Raw genomic sequence first — 12,481 nt, 5'->3', positions numbered from 1 at the left:
GCAGTCAATGTTTTTTTCAGCTGAGGAGAACTTGAAAAGCCCATATCTTGGATAAGGAAGGAGTGAGAGAGCTCACATTTCAGACACAGCATCCAGGCTGCAATGGGATGAATTTGTGTTATTTTGGGGCAAATTGGGGAATATTGAATTTTTGGTGAAAAAGTTGACCCCGCGGTCAATGTTTTTTTCAGCTGAGGAGAACTTGAAACGCCCATATCTTGGATAAGGAAGGAGTGAGAGAGCTCACATTTCAGACACAGCATCCAGGCTGCAATGTTTTTTTCAGCTGAGGAGAACTTGAAACGCCCATATCTTGGATAAGGAAGGAGTGAGTGAGCTCACATTTCAGACACAGCATCCAGGCTGCAATGGCTTCAATTTGTGTTATTTCGGGGCAAATTGGGGAATATTGAATTTTTTGTGAAAATGTTGACCCCGCGGTCAATGTTTTTTTCAGCTGAGGAGAACTTGAAACGCCCATATCTTGGGCAAGGAAGGAGTTAGAGTGTTTAAATTTTTAGACGCAGCATCCAGGCTGCAATGGCTTCAATTTGTGTCATTTTGGGGCAAATTGGGGAATATTAAATTTTTGGTGAAAAAGTTGACCCCGCGGTCAATGTTTTTTTCAGCTGAGGAGAACTTGAAACGCCCATATCTTGGATAAGGAAGGAGTGAGAGAGCTCACATTTCAGACACAGCATCCAGGCTGCAATGGGATGAATTTGTGTTATTTTGGGGCAAATTGGGGAATATTGAATTTTTGGTGAAAAAGTTGACTCCGCGGTCAATGTTTTTTTCAGCTGAGGAGAACTTGAAACGCCCATATCTTGGATAAGGAAGGAGTGAGAGAGCTCACATTTCAGACACAGCATTCAGGCTGCAATGGGATGAATTTGTGTTATTTCGGGGCAAATTGGGGAATATTGAATTTTTGGTGAAAAAGTTGACCCCGCGGTCAATGTTTTTTTCAGCTGAGGAGAACTTGAAATGCCCATATCTTGGATAAGGAAGGAGTGAGAGAGCTCACATTTCAGACACAGCATCCAGGCTGCATTGGCTTCAATTTGTGTTATTTTGGGGCAAATTGGGGAATATTGAATCTTTGGTGAAAATGTTGACACCGCGGTCAATGTTTTTTTCAGCTGAGGAGAACTTGAAACGCCCATATCTTGGATAAGGAAGGAGTGAGAGAGCTCACATTTCAGACACAACATCCAGCCTGCAATAGCTTCAATTTGTGTTATTTTGGGGCAAATCAGGGAATATTGAATTTTTGGTGAAAAAGTTGACCCCGCGGTCAATGTTTTTTTCAGCTGAGGAGATAACTTGAAACGCCCATATCTTGGGCATGGAAGGAGTGAGAGAGCTCACATTTCAGACACAGCATCCAGGCTGCAATGGGATGAATTTGTGTTATTTCGGGGCAAATTGGGGAATATTGAGTTTTTTGTGAAGATGTTGACCCTGCGGTCAATGTTTTTTTCAGCTGAGGAGAACTTGAAACGCCCATATCTTGGGCAAGGAAGGAGTTAGAGAACTCACATTTCAGACACAGCATCCAGGCTGCAATGGCTTCAATTTGTGTTATTTCGGGGCAAATTGGGGAATATTGAATTTTTGGTGAAAATGTTGTCCCCGCGGTCAACGTGTTTTTTCAACTGGAGAAAACTTGAAACGCCCATATCTTGGATAAGGAAGGAGTGAGAGAGCTCACATTTCAGACACAGCATCCAGGCTGCATTGGCTTCAATTTGTGTTATTTCGGGGCAAATTGGGGAATATTGAATTTTTTGTGAAAATGTTGACTCCGCGGTCAATGTTTTTTTCAGCTGAGGAGAACTTGAAACGCCCATATCTTGGGCAAGGAAGGAGTTAGAGAGCTCACATTTCAGACTCAGCATCCAGGCTGCAATGGGATGAATTTGTGTTATTTCGGGGCAAATTGGGGAATATTGAATTTTTGGTGAAAAAGTTGACCCCGCGGTCAATGTTTTTTTCAGCTGAGGAGAACTTGAAACGCCCATATCTTGGGCAAGGAAGGAGTTAGAGTGTTAAAATTTTTAGACGCAGCATCCAGGCTGCAATGGCTTCAATTTGTGTTATTTTGGGGCAAATTGGGGAATATAGAATTTTTGGTGAAAAAGTTGACCTCGCGGTCAATGTTTTTTTCAGCTGAGGAGATAACTTGAAACGCCCATATCTTGGGCAAGGAAGGAGTTAGAGTGTTCAAATTTTTAGACGCAGCATCCAGGCTGCAATGGCTTCAATTTGTGTTATTTTGGGGCAAATTGGGGAATATTGAATTTTTGGTGAAAAAATTGACCCCGCGGTCAATGTTTTTTTCAGCTGAGGAGAACTTGAAATGCCCATATCTTGGATAAGGAAGGAGTGAGTGAGCTCACATTTCAGACACAGCATCCAGGCTGCAATGGCTTCAATTTGTGTTATTTCGGGGCAAATTGGGGAATATTGAATTTTTGGTGAAAAAGTTGACCCCGCGGTCAATGTTTTTTTCAGCTGAGGAGAACTTGAAATGCCCATATCTTGGATAAGGAAGGAGTGAGAGAGCTCACATTTCAGACACAGCATCCAGGCTGCATTGGCTTCAATTTGTGTTATTTTGGGGCAAATTGGGGAATATTGAATTTTTTGTGAAAATGTTGACCCCGCAGTCAATGTTTTTTTCAGCTGAGGAGAACTTGAAACGCCCATATCTTGGGCAAGGAAGGAGTTAGAGTGTTTAAATTTTTAGACGCAGCATCCAGGCTGCAATGGCTTCAATTTGTGTTATTTTGGGGCAAATAGGGGAATATTGAATTTCTGGTGAAAATGTTGACCCCGCGGTCAATGTTTTTTTCAGCTGAGGAGAACTTGAAACGCCCATATCTTGGGCAAGGAAGGAGTTAGAGTGTTAAAATTTTTAGACGCAGCATCCAGGCTGCAATGGCTTCAATTTGTGTTATTTTGGGGCAAATTGGGGAATATAGAATTTTTGGTGAAAAAGTTGACCTCGCGGTCAATGTTTTTTTCAGCTGAGGAGATAACTTGAAACGCCCATATCTTGGGCAAGGAAGGAGTTAGAGTGTTCAAATTTTTAGACGCAGCATCCAGGCTGCAATGGCTTCAATTTGTGTTATTTTGGGGCAAATTGGGGAATATAGAATTTTCGGTGAAAAAGTTGACCTCGCGGTCAATGTTTTTTTCAGCTGAGGCGATAACTTGAAACGCCCATATCATGGGCAAGGAAGGAGTTAGAGAGCTCACATTTCAGACACAGCATCCAGGCTGCAATGGGATGAATTTGTGTTATTTCGGGGCAAATTGGGGAATATTGAGTTTTTTGTAAAGATGTTGACCCCGCGGTCAATGATTTTTTCAGCTGAGGAGAACTTGAAACGCCCATATCTTGGGCAAGGAAGGAGTTAGAGAACTCACATTTCAGACACAGCATCCAGGCTGCAATGGCTTCAATTTGTGTTATTTCGGGGCAAATTGGGGAATATTGAATTTTTGGTGAAAATGTTGTCCCCGCGGTCAACGTGTTTTTTCAACTGGAGAAAACTTGAAACGCCCATATCTTGGATAAGGAAGGAGTGAGAGAGCTCACATTTCAGACACAGCATCCAGGCTGCAATGGCTTCAATTTGTGTTATTTTGGGGCAAATTGGGGAATATTGAATTTTTGGTGAAAATGTTGACCCCGCGGTCAATGTTTTTTTCAGCTGTGGAACTTGAAACACCCATATCTTGGATAAGGAAGGAGTGAGAGAGCTCACATTTCAGACACAGCATCCAGGCTGCAATGGCTTCAATTTGTGTTATTTTGGGGCAAATAGGGGAATATTGAATTTCTGGTGAAAATGTTGACCCCGCGGTCAATGTTTTTTTCAGCTGAGGAGAACTTGAAACGCCCATATCTTGGGCAAGGAAGGAGTTAGAGTGTTAAAATTTTTAGACGCAGCATCCAGGCTGCAATGGCTTCAATTTGTGTTATTTTGGGGCAAATTGGGGAATATAGAATTTTTGGTGAAAAAGTTGACCTCGCGGTCAATGTTTTTTTCAGCTGAGGAGATAACTTGAAACGCCCATATCTTGGGCAAGGAAGGAGTTAGAGTGTTCAAATTTTTAGACGCAGCATCCAGGCTGCAATGGCTTCAATTTGTGTTATTTTGGGGCAAATTGGGGAATATAGAATTTTCGGTGAAAAAGTTGACCTCGCGGTCAATGTTTTTTTCAGCTGAGGCGATAACTTGAAACGCCCATATCATGGGCAAGGAAGGAGTTAGAGAGCTCACATTTCAGACACAGCATCCAGGCTGCAATGGCTTCAATTTGTGTTATTTTGGGGTAAATTGGGGAATATTGAATTTTTGGTGAAAATGTTGACCCCGCGGTCAATGTTTTTTTCAACTGGAGAAAACTTGAAACGCCCATATCTTGGATAAAGAAGGAGTGAGAGAGCTCACATTTCAGACACAACATCCAGGCTGCAATGGCTTCAATTTGTGTTATTTTGGGGCAAATGGGGAATATTGATTTTTTGGTGAAAAAGTTGACCTCCCGGTCAATGTTTTTTTCAGCTGAGGAGAAAACTTTAAACGCCCATATCTTGGGCAAGGAAGGAGTTAGAGTGTTCAAATTTTTAGACGCAGCATCCAGGCTGCAATGGCTTCAATTTGTGTTATTTTGGGGCAAATTGGGGAATATTGAATTTTTGGTGAAAAAGTTGACCCCGCGGTCAATGTTTTTTTCAGCTGAGGAGAACTTGAAACGCCCATATCTTGGATAAGGAAGGAGTGAGAGAGCTCACATTTCAGACACAACATCCAGGCTGCAATAGCTTCAATTTGTGTTATTTTGGGGCAAATCAGGGAATATTGAATTTTTGGTGAAAAAGTTGACCCCGCGGTCAATGTTTTTTTCAGCTGAGGAGATAACTTGAAACGCCCATATCTTGGGCATGGAAGGAGTGAGAGAGCTCACATTTCAGACACAGCATCCAGGCTGCAATGGGATGAATTTGTGTTATTTCGGGGCAAATTGGGGAATATTGAGTTTTTTGTAAAGATGTTGACCCCGCGGTCAATGATTTTTTCAGCTGAGGAGAACTTGAAACGCCCATATCTTGGGCAAGGAAGGAGTTAGAGTGTTAAAATTTTTAGACGCAGCATCCAGGCTGCAATGGCTTCAATTTGTGTTATTTTGGGGCAAATTGGGGAATATTGAATTTTTGGTGAAAATGTTGACCCCGCGGTCAATGTTTTTTTCAGCTGTGGAACTTGAAACACCCATATCTTGGATAAGGAAGGAGTGAGAGAGCTCACATTTCAGACACAGCATCCAGGCTGCATTGGCTTCAATTTGTGTTATTTCGGGGCAAATTGGGGAATATTGAATTTTTTGTGAAAATGTTGACTCCGCGGTCAATGTTTTTTTCAGCTGAGGAGAACTTGAAACGCCCATATCTTGGGCAAGGAAGGAGTTAGAGAGCTCACATTTCAGACTCAGCATCCAGGCTGCAATGGGATGAATTTGTGTTATTTCGGGGCAAATTGGGGAATATTGAATTTTTGGTGAAAAAGTTGACCCCGCGGTCAATGTTTTTTTCAGCTGAGGAGAACTTGAAACGCCCATATCTTGGGCAAGGAAGGAGTTAGAGTGTTAAAATTTTTAGACGCAGCATCCAGGCTGCAATGGCTTCAATTTGTGTTATTTTGGGGCAAATTGGGGAATATAGAATTTTTGGTGAAAAAGTTGACCTCGCGGTCAATGTTTTTTTCAGCTGAGGAGATAACTTGAAACGCCCATATCTTGGGCAAGGAAGGAGTTAGAGTGTTCAAATTTTTAGACGCAGCATCCAGGCTGCAATGGCTTCAATTTGTGTTATTTTGGGGCAAATTGGGGAATATTGAATTTTTGGTGAAAAAATTGACCCCGCGGTCAATGTTTTTTTCAGCTGAGGAGAACTTGAAATGCCCATATCTTGGATAAGGAAGGAGTTAGAGAACTCACATTTCAGACACAGCATCCAGGCTGCAATGGCTTCAAATTGTGTTATTTCGGGGCAAATTGGGGAATATTGAATTTTTGGTGAAAATGTTGACCCCGCGGTCAACGTGTTTTTTCAACTGGAGAAAACTTGAAACGCCCATATCTTGGATAAGGAAGGAGTGAGAGAGCTCACATTTCAGACACAGCATCCAGGCTGCAATGGCTTCAATTTGTGTTATTTTGGGGCAAATTGGGGAATATTGAATTTTTGGTGAAAATGTTGACCCCGCGGTCAATGTTTTTTTCAGCTGTGGAACTTGAAACACCCATATCTTGGATAAGGAAGGAGTGAGAGAGCTCACATTTCAGACACAGCATCCAGGCTGCATTGGCTTCAATTTGTGTTATTTCGGGGCAAATTGGGGAATATTGAATTTTTTGTGAAAATGTTGACTCCGCGGTCAATGTTTTTTTCAGCTGAGGAGAACTTGAAACGCCCATATCTTGGGCAAGGAAGGAGTTAGAGTGTTAAAATTTTTAGACGCAGCATCCAGGCTGCAATGGCTTCAATTTGTGTTATTTTGGGGCAAATTGGGGAATATAGAATTTTTGGTGAAAAAGTTGACCTCGCGGTCAATGTTTTTTTCAGCTGAGGAGATAACTTGAAACGCCCATATCTTGGGCAAGGAAGGAGTTAGAGTGTTCAAATTTTTAGACGCAGCATCCAGGCTGCAATGGCTTCAATTTGTGTTATTTTGGGGCAAATTGGGGAATATTGAATTTTTGGTTAAAAAATTGACCCCGCGGTCAATGTTTTTTTCAGCTGAGGAGAACTTGAAATGCCCATATCTTGGATAAGGAAGGAGTGAGAGAGCTTACATTTCAGACGCAGCATCCAGGCAGAAATGGCATCAATTTGTGTTATTTTGGGGCAAATTGGGGAATATTGAATTTTTTGTGAAAATGTTGATCCCGCGGTCAATGTTTTTTTCAGCTGAGGAGATAACTTGAAACGCCCATATCTTGGATAAGGAAGGAGTGAGTGAGCTCACATTTCAGACACAGCATCCAGGCTGCAATGGCTTCAATTTGTGTTATTTCGGGGCAAATTGGGGAATATTGAATTTTTGGTGAAAAAGTTGACCCCGCGGTCAATGTTTTTTTCAGCTGAGGAGAACTTGAAACGCCCATATCTTGGGCAAGGAAGGAGTTAGAGTGTTTAAATTTTTAGACGCAGCATCCAGGCTGCAATGGCTTCAATTTGTGTTATTTTGGGGCAAATTGGGGAATATTGAATTTTTGGTGAAAATGTTGACCCCGCGGTCAACGTTTTTTTCAGCTGAGGAGAACTTGAAACGCCCATATCTTGGATAAGGAAGGAGTGAGAGAGCTCACATTTCAGACACAGCATCCAGGCTGCAATGGCTTCAATTTGTGTTATTTTGGGGCAAATTGGGGAATATTGAATTTTTGGTGAAAAAGTTGACCCCGCGGTCAATGTTTTTTTCAGCTGAGGAGAACTTGAAACGCCCATATCTTGGGCAAGGAAGGAGTTAGAGTGTTTAAATTTTTAGACGCAGCATCCAGGCTGCAATGGCTTCAATTTGTGTTATTTTGGGGCAAATTGGGGAATATTGAATTTTTGGTGAAAATGTTGACCCCGCGGTCAACGTTTTTTTCAGCTGAGGAGAACTTGAAACGCCCATATCTTGGATAAGGAAGGAGTGAGAGAGCTCACATTTCAGACACAGCATCCAGGCTGCAATGGCTTCAATTTGTGTTATTTTGGGGCAAATTGGGGAATATTGAATTTTTGGTGAAAAAGTTGACCCCGCGGTCAATGTTTTTTTCAGCTGAGGAGAACTTGAAACGCCCATATCTTGGGCAAGGAAGGAGTTAGAGTGTTCAAATTTTTAGACGCAGCATCCAGGCTGCAATGGCTTCAATTTGTGTTATTTTGGGGCAAATTGGGGAATATTGAATTTTTGGTGAAAAAATTGACCCCGCGGTCAATGTTTTTTTCAGCTGAGGAGAACTTGAAATGCCCATATCTCGGGCAAGGAAGGAGTTAGAGAACTCACATTTCAGACACAGCATCCAAACTGCAATGGCTTCAATTTGTGTTATTTCGGGGCAAATTGGGGAATATTGAATTTTTTGTGAAAATGTTGATCCCGCGGTCAATGTTTTTTTCAGCTGAGGAGATAACTTGAAACGCCCATATCTTGGGCAAGGAAGGAGTTAGAGAACTCACATTTCAGACACAGCATCCAGACTGCAATGGCTTCAATTTGTGTTATTTTGGGGCAAATTGGGGAATATTGATTTTTTGGTGAAAAAGTTGACCCCGCGGTCAATGTTTTTTTCAGCTGAGGAGAACTTGAAACGCCCATATCTTGGGCAAGGAAGGAGTTAGAGTGTTCAAATTTTTAGACGCAGCATCCAGGCTGCAATGGCTTCAATTTGTGTTATTTTGGGGCAAATTGGGGAATATTGAATTTTTGGTGAAAAAGTTGACCCCGCGGTCAATGTTTTTTTCAGCTGAGGAGAACTTGAAACGCCCATATCTTGGATAAGGAAGGAGTGAGAGAGCTCACATTTCAGACACAGCATCCAGGCTGCAATGGCTTCAATTTGTGTTATTTTGGGGCAAATTGGGGAATATTGATTTTTTGGTGAAAAAGTTGACCCCGCGGTCAATGTTTTTTTCAGCTGAGGAGAACTTGAAACGCCCATATCTGTGACAAGGAAGGAGATAGAGAGCTACAATTTCAGACGCAGCATCCAGACAGAAATGCCATCAATTTTAGTAAATTTGGGACAAATTGGGGAATATTGAAAATTTTCTAAAAATGTTGACCCGCGGGTCATCGATTCTTGTAACTAGAGAAAACTTGAAAAGCCCATGTCTGTGACAAGGAAGGAGATAGAGAGCTACAATTTCAGACGCAGCATCCAGACAGAGATGCCATCAACTTGTGTAAATTTGGGGCAAATTGGGGAATATTGAACATTTTCTAAAAATGTTGACCCGGGTCATCAATTTTTGAAACTGGAGAGAACTTGAAAAGCCCATATCTGTGACAAGGAAGGAGATAGAGAGCTACAATTTCAGACGCAGCATCCAGAAAGAAATGCCATCAATGTGTGTAAATTTGTGGCAAATTGGGGAATATTGAAAATTTTCTAAAAATGTTGACCCGGGTCATCAATTTTTGAAACTGGAGAAAACTTGAAAAGCCCATATCTGTGACAAGGAAGGAGATAGAGAGCTACAATTTCAGACGCAGAATCCAGGCAGAAATGCCATCAATGTGTGTAAATTTGGGGCAAACTGGGGAATATTGAAAATTTTCTAAAAATGTTGACCCGGGTCATCAATTTTTGAAACTGGAGAGAACTTGAAAAGCCCATATCTGTGACAAGGAAGGAGATAGAGAGCTACAATTTCAGACGCAGCATCCAGGCAGAAATGCCATCAATGTGTGTAAATTTGGGGCAAATTGGGGAATATTGAAAATTTTCTAAAAATGTAGACCCGCGGGTCATCGATTCTTCAAACTAGAGAAAACTTGAAAAGCCCATGTCTGTGACAAGGAAGGAGATAAAGAGCTACAATTTCAGACGCAGCATCCAGGTAGAAATGCCATCAATGTGTGTAAATTTGGGGCAAATTGGGGAATATTGAAAATTTTGGAAAAAAGTTGACCCCCGGGTCATCGATTTTTGAAACTGGAGAAAACTTGAAAAGCCCATATCTGTGACAAGGAAGGAGATAGAGAGCTACAATTTCAGACGCAGCATCCAGGCAGAAATGCCATCAATGTGTGTAAATTTGGGGCAAATTGGGGAATATTGAAAATTTTCTAAAAATGTTGACCCGCGGGTCATCGATTCTTGTAACTAGAGAAAACTTGAAAAGCCCATGTCTGTGACAAGGAAGGAGATAGAGAGCTACAATTTCAGACGCAGCATCCAGGCAGAAATGCCATCAATGTGTGTAAATTTGGGGCAAATCGGGGAATATTGAAAATGTTCTAAAAATGTTGACCCGGGTCATCAATTTTTGAAACTGGAGAAAACTTGAAAAGCCCATATCTGTGACAAGGAAGGAGATAGAGAGCTAACATTTCAGACGCAGCATCCAGGCAGAAATGCCATCAATGTGTGTAAATTTGGGGCAAATTGGGGAATATCGAAAATTTTCTAAAAATGTTGACCCGCGGGTCATCGATTTTTGAAACTGGAGAAAACTTGAAGAGCCCATATCTGTGACAAAGAAGGAGATAGAGAGCTAAAATTTCAGACGCAGCATCCAGGCAGAAATGCCATCAATGTGTGTAAATTTGGGGCAAATTGGGGAATATTGAAAATTTTCTAAAAATGTTGACCCGCGGGTCATCAATTTTTGAAACTAGAGAAAACTTGAAAAGCCCATATCTGTGACAAAGAAGGAGATAGAGAGCTAAAATTTCAGACGCAGCATCCAGGCAGAAATGCCATCAATGTGTGTAAATTTGGGGCAAATTGGGGAATATTGAACATTTTCTAAAAATGTTGACCCGCGGGTCATCGATTCTTGAAACTAGAGAGAACTTGAAAAGCCCATATCTGTGACAAGGAAGGAGATAGAGAGCTAACATTTCAGACGCAGCATCCAGGCAGAAATGCCATCAATGTGTGTAAATTTGGGGCAAATTGGGGAATATTGAACATTTTGGAAAAATGTTGACCCCCGGGTCATTGATTTTTGAAACTGGAGAAAACTTGAAAAGCCCATATCTGTGACAAGGAAGGAGATAGAGAGCTAAAATTTCAGACTTTGCATCCAGACAGAAATGCCATCAATTTGTGTAAATTTGGGGCAAATTGGGGAATATTGAAAATTTTCTAAAAATGTTGACCAGGGTCATCAATTTTTGAAACTGGAGAAAACTTGAAAAGCCCATATCTGTGACAAGGAAGGAGATAGAGAGCCCACATTTCAGACGCAGCATCCAGGCAGAAATGCCATCAATGTGTGTAAATTTGGGGCAAATTGGGGAATATTGAAAATTTTGGAAAAAAGTTGACCCCCGGGTCAGCGATTTTTGAAACTGGAGAAAACTCGAAAAGCCCATATCTGTGACAAGGAAGGAGATAGAGAGCCCACATTTCAGACGCAGCATCCAGGCAGAAATGCCATCAATGTGTGTAAATTTGGGACAAATTGGGGAATATTGAACATTTTCTAAAAATGTTGACCCGCGGGTCATCGATTCTTGTAACTAGAGAAAACTTGAAAAGCCCATGTCTGTGACAAGGAAGGAGATAGAGAGCTACAATTTCAGACGCAGCATCCAGGCAGAAATGCCATCAATGTGTGTAAATTTGGGGCAAATTGGGGAATATTGAAAATTTTCTAAAAATGTTGACTTGCGGGTCATCGATTCTTGAAACTAGAGAAAACTTGAAAAGCCCATATCTTTGACAAGGAAGGAGATAGAGAGCTACAATTTCAGACGCAGCATCCAGGCAGAAATGCCATCAATGTGTGTAAATTTGGGGCAAATAAGGGAATATTGAAAATTTTCTAAAAATGTTGACCCGGGTCATCAATTTTTGAAACTGGAAAGAACTCGAAAAGCCCATATCTGTGACAAGGAAGGAGATAGAGAGCTACAATTTCAGACGCAGCATCCAGGCAGAGATGCCATCAATTTGTGTAAATTTGGGGCAAATTGGGGAATATTGTAAATTTTCTAAAAATGTTGACCCGGGTCATCAATTTTTGTAACTGGAGAAAACTTGAAAAGCCCATATCTGTGACAAGGAAGGAGATAGAGAGCTACAATTTCAGACTCAGCATCCAGGCAGAAATGCCATCAATGTGTGTAAATTTGGGGCAAATTTGGGGAATATTGAAAATTTTCTAAAAATGTTGACCCCCGGGTCATCGATTCTTGAAACTAGAGAAAACTTGAAAAGCCCATATCTGTGACAAAAAAGGAGATAGAGAGCTACAATTTCAGACGCAGCATCCACGCAGAAATGCCATCAATGCGTGTAAATTTGGGGCAAATTGGGGAATATTGAAAATTTTCCAAAAATGTTGACCCGCCGGTCATCGATTCTTGAATTTTTATAAAACTTGAAAAGCCCATATCTGTGACAAGGAAGGAGATAGAGAGCTAAAATTTCAGACGCAGCATCCAGACAGAGATGCCATCAATTTGTGTAAATTTGGGGCAAATAAGGGAATATTGGAAATTTTCTAAAAATGTTGACCTGGGTCATCAATTTTTGAAACTGGAGAGAACTCGAAAAGCCCATATCTGTGACAAGGAAGGAGATAGAGAGCTACAATTTCAGACGCAGCATCCAGGCAGAAATGCCATCAATGTGTGTAAATTTGGGGCAAATTGGGGAATATTGAAAATTTTCTAAAAATGTTGACCCGCGGGTCATCGATTCTTGTAACTAGAGAAAACTTGAAAAGCCCATGTCTGTG

This window comes from Genypterus blacodes, unplaced genomic scaffold (genome assembly GCF_046128005.1).
Source record: "Genypterus blacodes isolate CSIRO-AG114 ecotype Tasmania unplaced genomic scaffold, CSIRO-AGI_Gbla_v1 ptg000141l_1, whole genome shotgun sequence".
Taxonomy (NCBI): Eukaryota; Metazoa; Chordata; class Actinopteri; order Ophidiiformes; family Ophidiidae; genus Genypterus; species Genypterus blacodes.
Note: the sequence above shows the minus strand (reverse complement) of the source record.